The sequence below is a fragment of the Coregonus lavaretus genome (assembly GCF_964263955.1).
Source record: "Coregonus lavaretus genome assembly, chromosome: 33".
Taxonomy (NCBI): domain Eukaryota; kingdom Metazoa; phylum Chordata; class Actinopteri; order Salmoniformes; family Salmonidae; genus Coregonus; species Coregonus lavaretus.
Genome location: NC_140020.1, coordinates 18,240,399 through 18,254,716, shown reverse-complemented (window position 1 = coordinate 18,254,716; position 14,318 = coordinate 18,240,399). Strand labels below are relative to the sequence as shown.

At 46.2% G+C, this 14,318-nt stretch overlaps 1 pseudogene across 1 annotated transcript in view; it reads right to left on the bottom strand.

Moving 5' to 3' along the window:
• The window catches only part of LOC311108168 (general transcription factor 3C polypeptide 2-like), a 30,654-nt pseudogene extending 16,336 nt beyond the window's left edge, over positions 1–14,318 (bottom strand). Inside the window, exons 1-7 of the transcript in view lie at positions 14,252–14,318; positions 9,776–10,036; positions 9,124–9,436; positions 8,903–8,997; positions 6,684–6,885; positions 4,739–4,841; positions 4,459–4,573 (exon numbers count right to left, since the gene is read on the bottom strand). The product of the transcript in view is annotated as a general transcription factor 3C polypeptide 2-like (transcript). The remainder of the gene's footprint in view (positions 1–4,458; positions 4,574–4,738; positions 4,842–6,683; positions 6,886–8,902; positions 8,998–9,123; positions 9,437–9,775; positions 10,037–14,251) is intronic.

The window sequence follows — 14,318 nt, the reverse complement described above, 5'->3', positions numbered from 1 at the left end:
CTGAGTCAGGTTTGTAGGACTCCTTGCTCACACACGCATTTTCAGTTCTGCCCACAACTTCTCTATATGATTGAGGTCAGGGCTTTGTGATGGCCACTCCAATACCTTGACTTTGTTGTCCTTAAGCCATTTTGCCACAACTTTGGAAGTATGCTTGGGGTCATTGTCCATTTGGAAGACCCATTTGCGACCAAGCTTTAACTTCCTGACTGATGCCTTGAGATGTTGCTTCAATATATCCACATCATTTTCCTTCCTCATGATGCCATCTATTTTGTGAAGTGCACCAGTCCCTCCTGCAGCAAAGCACCCCCACAGCATGATGCTGCCACCCCCGTGCTTCACGGTTGGGATGGTGTTCGTCGGCTTGCAAGCATCCCCCTTTTTCCTCCAAACATAACCATGGTCATTATGGCAAAACAGTTCTTTTTTGTTTCATCAGACCAGAGGACATTTCTCCAAAAAGTACGATCTTTGTCCCCATGTGCAGTTGCAAACCGTAGTCTGGCTTTTTAATGGTGGTTTTGGAGCAGTGGCTTCTTCCTTGCTGAGCGGCCTTTCAGGTTATGTTGATATAGGACTCGTTTTACAGTGGATATAGATACTTTCGTACCTGTTTCCTCCAGCATCTTCACAAGGTCCTTTGCTGTTGTTCTGGGATTGATTTGTTCTTTTCGCACCAAAGTACGTTCATCTCTAGGAGACGGAATGCATCTCCTTCCTGAGCGGTATGACGGCTGCGTGGTCCCATAGTGTTTATACTTGCATACTATTGTTTGAACAGTTGAACGTGGTATTTTAAGGCTTTTGGAAATTGCTCCCAAGGATGAACCAGACTTGTGGAGGTCTACCATTTTTTTTCTGGGGGTCTTGGCTGATTTCTTTAGATGATGTCAAGCAAAGAGGCACTGAGTTTGAAGGTAGGCCTTGAAATACACTGCTCAAAAAAATTAAGGGAACACTAAAATAACACATCCTAGATCTGAATGAATGAAATAATCTTATTAAATACTTTTCTTTACATAGTTGAATGTGCTGACAACAAAATCACACAAAAAATTTCAATGGAAATCAAATGTATCAACCCATGGAGGTCTGGATTTGGAGTCACCCTCAAAATTAAAGTGGAAAACCACACTACAGGCTGATCCAACTTTGATGTAATGTCCTTAAAACAAGTCAAAATGAGGCTCAGTAGTGTGTGTGGCCACCACGTGCCTGTATGACCTCCCTACAACGCCTGGGCATGCTCCTGATGAGGTGGCGGATGGTCTCCTGAGGGATCTCCTCCCAGACCTGGACTAAAGCATCCGCCAACTCCTGGACATTCTGTGGTACAGTGGATGGAGCGAGACGATGTCCCAGATGTGCTCAATTGGATTCAGGCCTGGGGAACGGGCGGGCCAGTCCATAGCGTCAATGTCTTCCTCTTGCAGGAACTGCTGACACACTCCAGCCACATGAGGTCTAGCCTTGTCTTGCATTAGGAGGAACCCAGGGCCAACCGCACCAGCATATGGTCTCACAAGGGGTCTGAGGATCTCATCTCGGTACCTAATGGCAGTCAGGCTATCTCTGGTGAGCACATGGAGGGCTGTGCAGCCCCCCAAAGAAATGCCACCCCACACCATGACTGACCCACCGCCAAACCGGTCATGCTGGAGGATGTTGCAGGCAGCAGAACGTTCTCCACAGCATCTCCAGACTGTCACGTCTGTCACATGTGCTCAGTGTGAACCTGCTTTCATCTGTAAAGAGCACAGGGCGCCAGTGGCGAATTTGCCAATCTTTGTGTTCTCTGGCAAATGCCAAACGTCCTGCACGGTGTTGGGCTGTAAGCACAACCCCCACCTGTGGACGTCGGGCCCTCATACCACCCTCATGGAGTCCGTTTCTGACCGTTTGAGCAGACGCATGCACATTTGTGGCCTGCTGGAGGTCATTTTGCAGGGCTCTGGCAGTGCTCCTCCTTGCACAAAGGCGGAGGTAGCAGTCCTGCTGCTGGGTTGTTGCCCTCCTATGGCCTCCTCCACGTCTTCTGAGGTACTGGCCTGTCTCCTGGTAGCGCCTCCATGCTCTGGACACTACGCTGACAGACACAGCAAACCTTCTTGCCACAGCTCGCATTGATGTGCCATCCTGGATGAGCTGCACTACCTGAGCCACTTGTGTGGGTTGTAGACTCCGTCTCATGCTACCACTAGAGTGAAAGCACCGCCAGCATTCAAAAGTGACCAAAACATCAGCCAGGAAGCATAGGAACTGAGAAGTGGTCTGTGGTCACCACCTGCAAAACCAGTCCTTTATTGGGGGTGTCTTGCTAATTGCCTATAATTTCCACCTGTTGTCTATTCCATTTGCACAACAGCATGTGAAATGTATTGTCAATCAGTGTTGCTTCCTAAGTGGACAGTTTGATTTCACAGAAGTGTGATTGACTTGGAGTTACATTATGTTGTTTAAGTGTTCCCTTTATTTTTTTTGAGCAGTGTACATCCACAGGTACACCTCCAATTGACTCAAATGATGTCAATTAGCCTATCAGAAGCTTCTAAAGCCATGGCATCATTTTCTGGAGTTTTCCAAGCTGTTTAAAGGCACAGTAAACTTACTGTATGTAAACTTCTGACCCACTGGAATTGTGATACAGTGAAATAATCTGTCTAAACAATTGTTAGAAAAATTACTTGTGTCATGCACAAAACAGATGTCCTAACCGACTTGCCAAAACTATAGTTTGTTAACAAGAAATTTGTGGAGTGGTTGAAAAACAAGTTAATGACTCCAACCTAAGTGTATGTAAACGTCCGCCTTCAATTGTACCCCAAGAGACTTGCAGGTGTAATTGCTGCAAAAGGTGGCGCTACAAAGTATTGACTTTGGGGGGTGAATAGTTATGCACGCTCAAGTTGTGTTTTGTCTTGTTTGTTTCACACAAAAAAATGTATTTTGCATCTTCAAAGTGGTAGGCATGTTGTGTAAATGAACTGATACAAAACCATTCTAATTCCAGGTTGTAAGGCAACAAACTAGGAAAAATGCCAAGGGGGATGAATACTTTTGCAAGCCACTGTACATGTCGATGGCACGTTGGAGTGTATTGCCTTGTAGACAGATTTGAACGCTCCAGTAAATGGGGGAAATGGGAGCTCTTACAGACAGACTGGGATGACAGAATGTGGTTGGAGAGCGGAATCAGTGAAGGATGACTTCAGGCAAGCAATTCTCTCTTGTTCTCGCTCGCTCTGCCTCCCTCCATTTCTCCTACCATCCCCTCCCTCGGTCTCTCTCTCTACTGCAGAGATTCATTGAAAATCATAGGAGGATGAGCACACGCGCACACAGTGTTAGATGTGTGAGGATGCAGTGTTCGTGGTGTGGAGAGTCCATGCATCAGCGGAACAATAGGAGAATAATGCAGTAGGGGGAAGCCCAGCGACTATTCCTTTGGTTACAGATCATGTGATCCCAGGGGAGAGATGGAGATATGGAGAGGCAGGGACAGAAATGTTTAGGGTGATAATATGGATCATAGAAATATTCCGATAGTAAATAGCCTAAGGCATAGATGGGTTGGTTGCTTAGCAACAAAACCGATGCGTGCGCAACTATGGAGCAAAACAGACTGGGTTGGCTTAGTTTGTTGACAACATGCAAACAATTTTTTTCTCCAATGTTTGTTGAAAACATAAATAAAGTTGCACAATGAGAACTTGTTGTCTCAAATACATCGTTACAGTTATAGATTAGCTAGCGAATTTTAGCCATATTAGCATAGACGTGACAGCAGCGCACAATTGGCCCAGTGTCGTCCGGGTTTGGCCGGTGTAGGCCGTCATTGTAAATAAGAATTTGTTCTTAACTGACTTGCCTAGTTAAATAAAGGTAAAATAAAATAAATCTCAAATAAAGTCAAAATAAGACATAGTATCAAGATAAAACTACGTGAAACGAGCCACTTACGATTCCCCACATGGCAGCTTCTTGTCATTGTTGCTAGCTATCTGGCCATCCAGAATCACAACAACACACGGCCTTCTGCCCCATTGAAGCGTGCGCATCGTTTGTGACGTTCTCAGCTAACCCGTCTATATGATGTAATAATAACACATGATTTTTATGTGTACTTACATAAAACAAAGATGAAGCAAATGTGGATTTATTTGACTTGAAAAAATAAATACATTGCGACTTCAACGAGCAGCATGAAAACAGATTTAAAAAGACTTCCAGCTTTTCTGCAGGACCAAGTTCAGGCTGTTGAATGACAATACTGCTGCCTTCTGGAGCAACACATACATTGCAACTACAACACCAGAGTGTAAGGTTTGATTCAGGCATATATTAATGATATAGCTAATATATCTGTTACAGATAAATATTCTGTCACATATTACTAATATGCGTGTTAATTGTAAGTTGCTTTTGTTCTATTGTGTGTTAAATGAGCATGCTAACCTTTAGTGGTGTGTTTCCTGCGGGCCTGCAGTGTGTTGGGTTGAGGCATGCTGTAGATGATGTGACTGTCTGACGTGGAGGCATCCAGGAGACACAGTCTGGGCATATGAGGGGCCTGCCGGAGAGAGAGAGTCATGAATTGTATATTATTTAGCTCAGCGTCTTGTACAGTTCTTTCACAGTCATGTTGAGGCTTTAGCTGCCTCCATCATGCAGTGCCAAACAGGTATTAATGATGTGGATAACATGTCCCTGCGTCTCTGTGTGCTTCTGTTCCTACCTTTGTTAGTTGTGGGCAGCTCCCAGGCTCCTCCTGGGCACCACTTCACGTTCCACACAGAGCCTTTATCCTGGGCAATGCCATAGGCCAAACGTGGAGTGGACTGAGGAGGGTGAGAGGAGGGGTGGAGGCAGAGAGATGGGGGAAATAGCCCAGAGAAAGGGAGAAAAATACCAAGAAGATAGGCAGATGGAGAAAGAGTAATTCAAGAGAACTGGAAGTGAAAAAGAGACACTGATATTACACTGATCCCCTATTACCTGTAAGTGTTGGTGTGAGGTGTGACCCAGGTGCGGTGCAGGTTAGACAGTAGGCAGAGATGGTGAAACAAGGAACTTTACTGATGGTCCCGAAACCAGGATACAAAATAACGGACTTTACAGGAAAAAGGCAGAGCAAATAAGACTCCAAAAAACAGGCAGACAGACAAAAATACGAAATACTAACTGACTGAAATAAAGGCGAAAGAAACGCACACCTATTTAGGCGAGGTGCTGGCTGACGGCATAAACACTTCAAAAAGAAAAGGAAAGCCACACACTCTAGGAGCTCAGATGCAATAATTTAATATCTTAATAACCAGCGTTTCGACAGACAAGCTGTCCTCATCAGGGTATAATGACAAACACTGCAGGTCACTGGTTTATATAGTGTGAAAGGACACACGCAGGTGTCTGTAATCATGGCCGGGTGTGGCCTAATAGCATTGGCCAATTCACAGATAAAAACAACATACAAAAAACATGTATAGCATATGATCATAGATACTTAGCTACGTAGGCCCACAACATTTACAATGAATAGCAAAATCACAAGAATGGCTTCAAATCAAAGTCTACGTTGAAATAATAAATAAACAGGGAGAACACTTCTCACGTACCTATTCATACATCCCGCGATCAGACACTGATTAGTACTGCTTGGCATAGTGAAACTAGCAAAGAAAACTGAGCAAGGGAACACATGGAAGTGAGGGCATAAATACACTGGTGAATCAGATAGACACAGGTGACACCAATAAGAAGATGATTAGTCCCAACTGTGAGTGAAGAGGTGCCTAAGGTTGTCGGAGGATGACACCTAGTGGGTCACTTTGGAACTGCGATCGACTCCTGTAACAGTGTCCCCCCCGACAAATTGCCCCAGCCGCTCACCTCGGCGCCTCCGGGTGGAGGCGACGGAATGTTGTTATCAGCCCTGGGTCCAGAATGTCCCTCCTGGGCACCCAGGACCGCTCCTCTGGCCCATAACCCTCCCAGTCCACCAGAAAAAGGAGACCCCTCCCCATCTGGCAGTCCAGGATCCAGTCCACAGTAAAAGCCGGCTGCCCTCCGACAAGTTGCAGCGGGGGAACAGGACGAGGAGGGGGAGCCAGGGGACAGGTGGCGATGGGCTTGAGGAGGGACACATGGAATGTGGGATGCACCCGCATGGTGGGGGGAAGTTGCAGGCGGTAGGCCACTGGGTTGACTCGCCGGACCACTCTGAATGGCCAGACGAACCGGGGGGACAGCTTCCTGGACTCCACACGGAGGGGAAGATCCCGCATGGAGAGCCACACCCTCTGTCCCGGGCGAAAGACCGGGGCCGGGCGACGCCTGCGGTTGGCCTGATGTTGAGACCTGACAGAGGCCCACTTAAGCACCGCCCATACCTGCCTCCAGGTGCGCCGACTGCGACTGATGTGGGCCTGGACTGACGGGACCGCCACCTCCTCCTCTTGCTCAAGGAATAGGGGGGGTTGGTACCCGTATTGGCACTGGAAGGGGGACAGGCCGGTGGACGAGCAGAGAAGGGTGTTGTGGGCGTACTCCGCCCACGCCAGTCGCTGACTCCACGTAGCTTGGTTGCTGGAGGCGTAGCACCTCAGCACCCCCTCCAGATCCTGGTTGACGCGCTCCATCTGCCCGTTCGACTGGGGATGGAAGCCGGAAGACAAGCTGACGGAGGCGCAGAGGCAGGTGACAAACGCCTTACAGAACCTGGAGGAAAACTGAGGGCCCCGATCCGACACCACATCTTGGGGAAGGCAATGGACCCGGAAAACGTGCTGCAACACCAACTTAACCGTCTCCTGGGCCGACGGGAGTTTGGGAAGGGGAATGAAGTGGGCAGCCTTCGAGAACCGGTCCACAAGACCAGGATGACTGTATATCCATCAAAGGGGGGTAAGACGGAAATGAAATCCAGCGAGATGTGGGACCAGGGGCGTTTGGGGATAGGCAGGGGTCGGAGCAGCCCTGCCGCGGGCTGACGTGAGCTCTTCGTGCGCGCGCACACCGGGCAAGCAGCCACGAAGGCGCGCGTATCCCCCTCAGCAGATGGCCACCAGAACCTCCTACGCAGGAACTCCAATGTCCTGGCGCCCCCCGGATGGCTGGTGAGGTCGGACGCATGCGCCCACTGAAGCAGTCGCGAGCGCGCAGCCTTGGGTACGTACAACCTCCCTGATGGACCTCCGCCCGGAACGGGCTCCCGCCGTAGCGCTTCTCTGACCAGCCTATTGATTCCCCACGAAACTGGGGCAGCAATCAGGGCATTGGGGACAATGGGGTCATCCCTCTCCACCAGGTCCACGGTATGAGATGGTGAACCGGAACCTGGTGAAGAACAACGCCCACCTGGCCTGGCGCGAGTTGAGCCTCTTGGCCCCCTGAATGTAGGCTAAGTTCTTGTGGTCAGTCCATACGACAAATGGATGGGCGGCCCCCTCTAGCCAATGTCTCCACTCCCCCAGGGCGAGCTTGACCACTAGCAGCTCACGGTTCCCCACATCGAGGGGACTCTCCGGAGAGTCCACAATGAAAAACTGGATATCCTCCCATAGCCCCCCTCCACCACCGGACACGCACAGGAACAGTGCGCCGGGTGATGAAGCCCGACCCCAACGGCAGGCCGCCCAGGCCCATGACCGGAATCGGAGCACGCCGGAGTTTGGCTCTCCCACTCCGTGGCAGCCAGGAAAGGGCCCGACCAGTCAACAGAGTGGCTAGGCCACTCCAGGACCTTGAAATGCTTCTTACGAAGCCACTCCTTCGTTGCCCGGGCGGTGTGTTTGGGATCATTGTCATGCTGAAAGACCCAGCCACGTTTCATCTTCAATGCCCTTGCTGATGGAAGGTTTTCACTCAAAATCTCACGATACATGGCCCCATTCATTCTTTCCTTTACACGGATCAGTCGTCCTGGTCCCTTTGCAGAAAAACAGCCCCAAAGCATGATGTTTCCACCCCCATGCTTCACAGTAGGTATGGTGTTCTTTGGATGCAACTCAGCATTCTTTGTCCTCCATACACGACGAGTTTAGTTTTTACCAAAAAGTTCTATTTTGGTTTCATCTGACCATATGACATTCTCCCAATCCTCTTCTGGATCATCCAAATGCACTCTAGCAAACTTCAGACGGGCCTGGACGTGTACTGGCTTAAGCAGGGGGACACGTCTGGCACTGCAGGATTTGAGTCCCTGGCGGCGTAGTGTGTTACTGATGGTAGGCTTTGTTACTTTGGTCCCAGCTCTCTGCAGGTCATTCACTAGGTCCCCCCGTGTGGTTCTGGGATTTTTGCTCACCGTTCTTGTGATCATTTTGACCCCACGGGGTGAGATCTTGCGTGGAGCCCCAGATCGAGGGAGATTATCAGTGGTCTTGTATGTCTTCCATTTCCTAATAATTGCTCCCACAGTTGATTTCTTCAAACCAAGCTGCTTACCTATTGCAGATTCAGTCTTCCCAGCCTGGTGCAGGTCTACAATTTTGTTTCTGGTGTCCTTTGACAGCTCTTTGGTCTTGGCCATAGTGGAGTTTGGAGTGTGACTGTTTGAGGTTGTGGACAGGTGTCTTTTATACTGATAACAAGTTCAAACAGGTGCCATTAATACAGGTAACGAGTGGAGGACAGAGGAGCCTCTTAAAGAAGAAGTTACAGGTCTGTGAGAGCCAGAAATCTTGCTTGTTTGTAGGTGACCAAATACTTATTTTCCACCATAATTTGCAAATAAATTCATAAAAAATCCTACAATGTGATTTTCTGGATATTTTTTTCTCAATTTGTCTGTCATAGTTGACGTGTACCTATGATGAAAATTACAGGCCTCTCTCATCTTTTTAAGTGGGAGAACTTGCACAATTGGTGGCTGACTAAATACTTTTTTCCCCCACTGTACAACTTCTTGGTGGTTTTGGTGCACATCCAGATTGGTCCCAACATGTTGTTGGTCAGTCCATTGGCGGCCTTACCATGGTATCAGGCTTGACCTGACTGAGTGACAAAAAAAAAGATAAGTCAGCCAAAAGTCAATATTTAGCTTGTCATTGGTCTCAGAGACTGGCCGTCTAGAGGGCAAAATCCCTCCCAATTTCTCCCCATTTGCCTGGAGGTACTCACATGACCTCTGGAAATGGATCTAAGGTCTTTTGGTGGTGTGTGCCTCAGCTCCAAGTCTAAGTCTTCTTGAGTATCTTCATCCTCGCTTTCCTCCTCCTCATAGTCTTTATTTTCTGAAACGAAGTCCTTATCCTTTGCGGTGTTGTCACTGTCAAATTCAGGGGCTTTCCTCTTCTTTCCCTTGCCTCTAGTCTTTTTCTGGGGCTGGGTTGAGCTGGAGCAGGGGCCTGAGCTAGACTCCCAGTCATTCTTAGTAGCATTGTCAGGTTGGTTGTAAACCTCCTTGGTCAGGGTGTGAAGGTACTGCAATGCACTGAAACAGAACAGAGGCATAAAACAATGGGTCAATGGAGCATTACATTTTTAAACACGTAAATGTTGTTTAAAATGTGAAGACAATGTTTGACTTGGTGGCCTTTTCTGGTAGTTTTTAATAATACAGTCCACCCAAAGTGAATAAGATATTGAAAGATGAAAAGCATAGAGAGTAAAAGGTAGCTGTATAAAACACTGGCCAAACAAGAAGAATACTGCTGCTCATTCACTGAAATCCCCACTAATAGAGCAGCTCTTAGAGTTGCATTCACCATCAGAGACTGCTTACTTGCTGTAACAGAATCAAACTGATGGGTGACTAGATGATGCCACATACGCTTTTGCTGCCCTCCGCTTGGGTCTGCCGCCAGGTTTCAGGCTCCTCTGGAGTCTCCCTCAGGTTCGGGACTGCAGGGGCGGATGTGGAGCTGACCTGTGGTGTTTCCTGTTGGGTCTTCTTGGCAGCGGTCTTTTTGGCAGGCTCCTGTTCACCGTTTACGCTCAAGACTACTGCCTTTTTCTGTGGAGACTTTTTGGTAGGTGTCTTTTTGGGAGTTTTCTGTGTTGGTCTTTTTTACAGGCTCCTCCTAGTCAGTTTCTGTGCTAGGGACTGCTGACTTTCTCTAACCCCTCTTTTTCCTTGGATTTTCCATTGAGTCCGGACATTGCACTGTGAGATTTATTTTTCCTAATTATAAGTCAGTGCAAAAAAAGAAGCAAGTTGGTTTGAGCTATCATCTAGGCATATTAGGCTACTCCTAGTACACAATATTAATAACCAGTTGGTATTGGTATTTTATTAGGATCCCCATTAGCTGTTGAAAAATAGCAGCTACTCTTCCTGGGGTTCACACAAAACAAGACATAATACAGAACATTAATAGACAAGAACAGCTCAAGGACAGAACTACATCTTTTTTTTTTAAGGCACACGTAGCCTACATATCAATACATACATTATTCTAGGTCAAATACGGGAGAGGCGTTGTGCCGTGAGGTGCTGCTTTATCTGTTTTTGAAACCAGGTTTGCAGTTTATTTGAGCAATATGAGATGGAGTTCCATGCAATAATGGCTCTATATAATACAGTACGCTTTCTTGAAATTGTTCTGGATTTGGGTACTGATATTATGTTTTTATGGTATAATGATGTCATGCCATGGTGTTGTGAGGACAGAGGAAGAGTTAAGAGATGAGTGGTTTGGGGCCATGAAGTCTACATTCCATTATGTCAAGGTAGATTAGTGATGTTTAGGATAGCATGAGTAATGTTTAGGATACTGACTTGGGGTAAAAAGTGATGAACATCAAAGACAGGGAATGCCCATGGAGACTTGCCAGATGTATGCCAGGAAGATGGTAATAAAGGCTATATAAGATAGAGTGTCTTCTTTGTCAAGTTAGTTCAACTGACGAAGGGCAAAGCCATGTCCGTTTGTTAGATGAACCCACGAGCTCGTGATTCAATAAATACTTGGTATGAAATCTCCACAGAATGTCTAAGTATATTCTTGCATCCTTGATTCTTTGATACCTGAGAAACTCATCATAACAGGTACTGTGAAAAGACCCCAGGTGCCATGTCTGGTGGGGTAAGTGTGTGTGTCAGAGCTGTGTGTAAGTTGACTATGCAAACAATTTGGGATTTTCAACACATTAATGTTTCTTATAAAAATAAGTGATGCAGTCAGTCTCTCCTCAACTCTTAGCCAAGAGAGAATGGAATGCATATTATTTATATCAGCCCTCTGATTACAATGAAGAGCAAGAGTGCCGCTCTGTTTTGGGCCGGCATCAGCTTAACTTTTCTTGCAGCACTGGACCACACGACTGGACAATAATCAAGACTAGACAAAACTAGAGCCTGCAGAACTTGCTTTTTGGAGTGTGGTGTCAAAAAAGCAGAGCATCTCTTTATTAGGGACAGACCTCTCCCCATCTTTACAACCATTGAATCTATATGTTTTGACCATGATAGTTTACAATCTAAGGCAACGCCAAGTAATTTAGTCTCCTCAACTTGTTCAACAGCCACATCATTCATTACCAGATTCAGCTGAGGTCTAGAACTTAGGGAATGCTTTGTACCAAATACAATGCTCTTAGTTTTAGAGATGTTCAGGACCAGTTTATTAGTGGCCACCCATTCCAAAACAGACTGCAACTCTTTGTTAAGGGTTTCAGTGACTTCATTAGCTGTGGTTACTGATGCGTATATGGTTGAATCATCAGCATACATGGACACACATGCTTTGTTTAATACCAGTGGCAGGTCATTGGTAAAATAGAAAAGAGTAGAGGGCCTAGAGAGCTGCCCTGTGGTACACCACACTTTACATGTTTGACATTAGAGAAGCTTCCATTAAAGAAAACCCTTTGAGTTCTATTAGATAGATAGCTCTGAAACCACGATATGGCAGAGGTTGAAAAGCCATAACACATACATTTTTTCAACAACAGGTTATGGTCAATAATATCAAAGGCTGCACTGAAATCTAACAGTACAGCTCCCACAATCTTCTTATTATCCATTTCTTTCAACCAATCATCAGTCATTTGTGTCAGTGCAGTACATGTTGAGTGCCCTTCCCTATAAGCATGCTGAAAGTCTGTTGTTAATTTGTTTACAGAGAAATAGCATTGTATTTGGTCAAACACAATTTTTTCCAACAGTTTGCTAAGAGCTGGCAGCAAGCTTATACAGTGAGGGAAAAAAGTATTTGATCCCCTGCTGATTTTGTACGTTTGCCAACTGATAAAGACATGATCAGTCTATAATTTGACAGAATAACAACAACAAAATCCAGAAAATGCATGTCAAAAATGTTATAAATTGATTTGCATTTTAATGAGGGAAATAAGTATTTGACCCCTCTGCAAAACATGACTTAGTACTTGGTGGCAAAACCCTTGTTGGCAATCACAGAGGTCAGACATTTGTTGTAGTTTGCCACCAGGTTTGCACACATCTCAGGAGGGATTTTGTCCCACTCCTCTTTGCAGACATTCTCCAAGTCATTAAAGTTTCGAGCATGACGTTTGGCAACTCGAACCTTCAGCTCCCTCCACAGATTTTCTATGGGATTAAGGTCTGGAGACTGGCTAGGCCACTCCAGGACCTTAATGTGCTTCTTCTTGAGCCACTCCTTTGTTGCCTTGGCCGTGTGTTTTGGGTCATTGTCATGTTGGAATACCCATCCACGACCCATTTTCAATGCCCTGGCTGAGGGAAGGAGGTTCTCACCCAAGATTTGATGGTACATGGCCCCGTCCATCGTCCCTTTGATGCGGTGAAGTTGTCCTGTCCTCTTAGCAGAAAAACACCCCCAAAGCATAATGTTTCCACCTCCATGTTTGATGGTGGGGATGGTGTTCTTGGGGTCATAGGCAGCATTCCTCCTCCTCCAAACACGGCGAGTTGAGTTGATGCCAAAGAGCTCGATTTTGGTCTCATCTGACCACAACACTTTCACCCAGTTCTCCTCTGAATCATTCAGATGTTCATTGGCAAGCTTCAGACGGCCCTGTATATGTGCTTTCTTGAGTAGGGGGACCTTGCGGGCACTGCAGGATTTCAGTCCTTCACGGCGTAGTGTGTTACCTATTGTTTTCTTGGTGACTATGGTCCCAGCTGCCTTGAGATCATTGACAAGATCCTCCCGTGTAGTTCTGGGCTGATTCCTCACCGTTCTCATGATCATTGCAACTCCACGAGGTGAGATCTTGCATGGAGCCCCAGGCCGGGGAAGATTGACAGTTATTTTGTGTTTCTTCCATTTGCGAATAATCGCACCAACTGTTGTCACCTTCTCACCAAGCTGCTTGGCGATGGTCTTGTAGCCCATTCCAGCCTTGTGTAGGTCTACAATCTTGTCCCTGACATCCTTGGAGAGCTCTTTGGTCTTGGCCATGGTGGAGAGTTTGGAATCTGATTGATTGATTGCTTCTGTGGACAGGTGTCTTTTATACAGGTAACAAGCTGAGATTAGGAGCACTCCCTTTAAGAGTGTGCTCCTAATCTCAGCTCATTACCTGTATAAAATACACCTGGGAGCCAGAAATCTTTCTGATTGAGAGGGGGTCAAATACTTATTTCCCTCATTAAAATTCGAATCAATTTATAACATTTTTGACATGTGTTTTTCTGGATTTTTGTTGTTGTTATTCTGTCTCTCACTGTTCAAATAAACCTACCATTAAAATTATAGACTGATCATTTCTTTGTCAGTGGGCAAACGTACAAAATCAGCAGGGGATCAAATACTTTTTTCCCTCACTGTAGGTCTGCTGTTAGAACCAGTAAAGGCCGCTTTACCATTCTTGGGTAGCGGAATTGCTGTGGCTTCCCTCCAGGCCTGAGGACAAAGACTTTCCTCTAGGCTCAGATTAAAGATATGACAGATATGAGTGGCTGTAGAGTCAGCTACCATACTCAGTAGCTTTCCATCTAAGTTGTCAATGCCAGGAGGTTTGTCATTATTGATTGATAACAATAATTTCCCCACCTCTCCCACACTAACTTTACAAAATTCTAACTTGCAATGCTTTTCTTTCATTATTAGTTTTTTTATGCATGAATACGATGGCTCACTGTTCATTGTTGGCATTTCCTGCCTAAGTTTGCCCACTTTGCCAATGAAGCAATCATTAAAATAATTGGCAACATCAAATGGTTTTGTGATTAATAAGTAATCTGATTCGATAAAAGATGGAGTTGAATTTGTCTTTCTGCCCACAATTTCATTTAAAGTACTACAAAGTTTTTTTCCATCATTCTTTATATAATTGATCTTGGCGCATGGCTGTGACACACCTTTCTGCCACAGGTGGGGCCCAAAGTGCTGAAGTGAATAGAACCAGAGCTTGTGCAGGTGGCGCAT